Raw genomic sequence first — 3,318 nt, 5'->3', positions numbered from 1 at the left:
CTGGCTGGCGGGCCAGGACGCCTAGGGTGTCGCCGCTCGGGACGGCCCCGGCGGGCGGCTCCGGGCAGGGCAGGGACTGGCTCCGCTCCGGGGCCACGACTTGGGCTCCGAGACGCGCCCCGCGCTGAGGCTCCCCCGCGCGCCGGCACACTCTGCCCCTCGCCTCCGCCCCTTCCCTTCCTCCCTCCGTCCCGCCAGGCTCCACTTTCCTCCTCTCCTTTCTCCTCCCCTTCTCTCCCCTGCCAGGCCCCCGCCCGGCCGCCACACGGTCAGCTTACTGCGAGGCGGGGCGGGGCGGGGCAAGCTCCGGGCCGGGTCGGCTCCGCCCTGTGCGGGGACCGGCCCGGGACGCGGAGGCCCTACGGGCCCAGGTAGAAGTCGCTTACGACTCACTTGGGGCATGGGGGGCTCGAAACCACTGAGTAGAGCCCGCTCCCGTTGCTTCGCCGCCCGTAGCCACGGGAAAGCGGCGGAGCACGCTGCATTAGGCGAGCTGAGATTACCTGGGCCAAAGGCGGTTGCTAGACTGTGAAAGGGAGAGCAGGTACGGGGGTCGTGTCGTGCCGGGCCCACCTCATCCTCCCAAAGCCGCACCTCCGGCGGCCTGAGGTGGGACGTAGACGCCCGCGCGTGGAACTGCAAAGCGGCTTCTGGATGGGCAAGGGAGGGCACGGTGGGGCGTGGAGGCACAGGTAAAACCTACGTTTCTTTTTCTTTGTCTTTCTTTCTTTCTTTTTTTTTTTTTTTTTTTTTTTTTTTTTTTTTTTTTTTTTTTTTTTTTTTTTTTTTTTTTTTTGAGACAGCGTCTCTCTCTCACTCAGGCTGGAGTGCAGTGGCCCAATCTCGGCTCACTGCAGCCTGGACCTCCTGGGCTCAAGGGTTCCTCCACCTTAGCCTCCTGAGTAGCTGAGACTACAGGTGCGCGCCACCACACCGGGACAATTTTTACATGTTTTGTGGAAATGGGGGTCTCGCTGTGTTGCTCAGGTAGGTCTCAAACTCCTGGGCTCAAGCAATCCTCCTGTGTCTACCTCCTAAAGTGCTGAGATTACAGGCGCGAACCACCGCGCCCGGCCAACTTTTCGCTTTTTAATATTTGCACCTTTCAAGGATTTGAGACTGGCCAATATGCCGCTATATTTCGTTGTCCTTACTGACAGTCTGTCAGTTTCCATGATCAAACTGATAGACTCAAAACCATATGCCCAGGCTTTCATCTTACAGTTTACATATGAGCTGGATCTGAACTGGCCAATAAGGAGTGGGGTGGGGTCTTCCTCAGATGGTACAGCAAAGGATCCCTTGGGCTTGGATTCGCTACCAGTGCGTTTAGAGTGGAGTGGTTTATAGGCAAGAGAAGAGACGACATTCAGGTAGGGGAAGATAAAGATAGAATACCTATAAAGTACAGAGAGCACACTGCCAGCCAGGCGCTGTTCTAAGTCCTTTACCCATATTAACTCATTTCATCATCCCGACAACCCTACTGTTATCCAGTTGAGGAAACTGAGGGACAGAGGGGTTAACTGCTGGAGGAAGTGACAGCTGGGATGCCTTGTTCAAAACTGCAGCATGGCTCGGCTAAAACTGAAGCAGTAAGGGGTAAAGAACAAAGGAGTCTCACCTTTGCAGGTTAGGGACCTGGTGGAAGGATGGCTTGGAGGGCCCAGTGGAAAACTGTCCTAACTGCCCAGCTCAAGGAGTTTGGCTGTTAACCTTTATTTGTAGGCCTCCTCCCAAACTCTAACAAGGTGGTGCCTCAATGCCTGAGGAAGTAAACTTCTTGAAGTACAATATAGTGTGCCTGGCGGCAAAGATGCAGCAGTCCATAGCAAGCTCCTTTATAGTATTTGTGAAAAGAAAATAAACCTCAGGGCCCCCAAATCACTAAGCCAGGAGAAAAGTCAAGCTGGGAACTGGGTCAGGCAAACCTGCCTCCCATTTTATTCCTAAATAAGATAGCTAAGAAGCTACATATCTCGCTCACAATTTACCCACAGGAAATTCCTTGTGGACAAAGGACAGACAGAACTCAAAGTCATCCCTCTGAGACTCACCTGAGACAAATGAATACCTGATTGCTCCCTCTGGCCTATTGTTTATGTAAAAATGCAGATTCACTGAGCCAGACTAAATTGTGTGTTCAGTGGAAGGCTGATCAAAAGAATGCAGCCTTTTGTCTCTTATCTACTTCTAACCTGGAAGCCCCCACTTCATGTTGCCCCGCCTTGCAAAACCGAACCAATGTACATCTTACACATATTGATTGGTATCTAATGTCTCCCTAAAACGTCTAAAAGAAAACCGTACCCCCAACCACCTTGGGTACATATTGTCAGGACTTCCTGTCACTGGCACATCCTTAACATTGGCGAAATAAACTTTCTAAATTTAATGAGACTGGTCTCTGATATTTTGGGTTAACGTATTCTATAATATCCTAATGTTTGTTTTGATGTAAAATGCTTGTCCCTAAATATTTTACAGGAGCTGTCCTGGGTTTATCTCAGAGCTACCCGTCTCTCAGGTCAGTGGCCTTGGAGCTACTCTTATCCCAGTTTGAGAGGCAGTGATTATAAATAATGGGGCCAGCACGTTGGCTCAAGTCTAATTCCAGCACTTTGGGAGACCCAGGCAGGTGGATAGCTTGAGGCCAAAGTTCAAGATGAGCCTGGCTAAACATGGTAAAACCCTGTCACTTTTAAAAATACAAAAATTAGCTGGGCATGGTGGCGGGTGCCTGTAATCCCAGCTACTCTGGAGGCTGAGGCCTGAGAATCGCTTGAACCCAGGAGGTAGAGGTTGCAGTGAGCCAAGATAGTGCCACTGCACTCCACTCCAGCCTGAGTGACAGAGCGAGACTCTGTCTCAGTCAATTGATCAGTCAGTCAGTGCCCTGAAAGAGTTTGAGCTATGAGATGTTGTGTGCCAAGTGGTGATTTTAAAAGATTTGTCAGGGGAGTGTAGGATGGATTAGATGGAAGGGGAGTGGAGTCCTGGAAACTGGGTAAATATTGCATTAATAACTACAATAAAAATTAGCATTTATCTAGCATTCTTTAAGCCTAGGCTCTGTGGAGCAGCAGATCCTCTGTGTGTCACCTTCCTTCTTTCAACTCCAGTGCTTTACAAACTGTTGAAATATCAGTTTGATCTGTCTCAGACTCAGATCCAACACAGACCGCCACTTACCTAAACCGCACTTGGAAAGTTCTGCAATCAAACCTTCCCCTGGTTCCCTTCTTACCAGCCCCCATCCTATACCACCTGGGTGGATTCCTGAGCCCCCTAATTTGCCCAGACCTGCCATAAGCTTTA

This window comes from Rhinopithecus bieti, unplaced genomic scaffold, assembly GCF_001698545.2.
Source record: "Rhinopithecus bieti isolate Rb0 unplaced genomic scaffold, ASM169854v2 scaffold_39586, whole genome shotgun sequence".
NCBI lineage: Eukaryota > Metazoa > Chordata > Mammalia > Primates > Cercopithecidae > Rhinopithecus > Rhinopithecus bieti.
The sequence above is the reverse complement of the archived record's forward strand: the minus strand, read 5'-3'. Positions refer to the sequence as shown.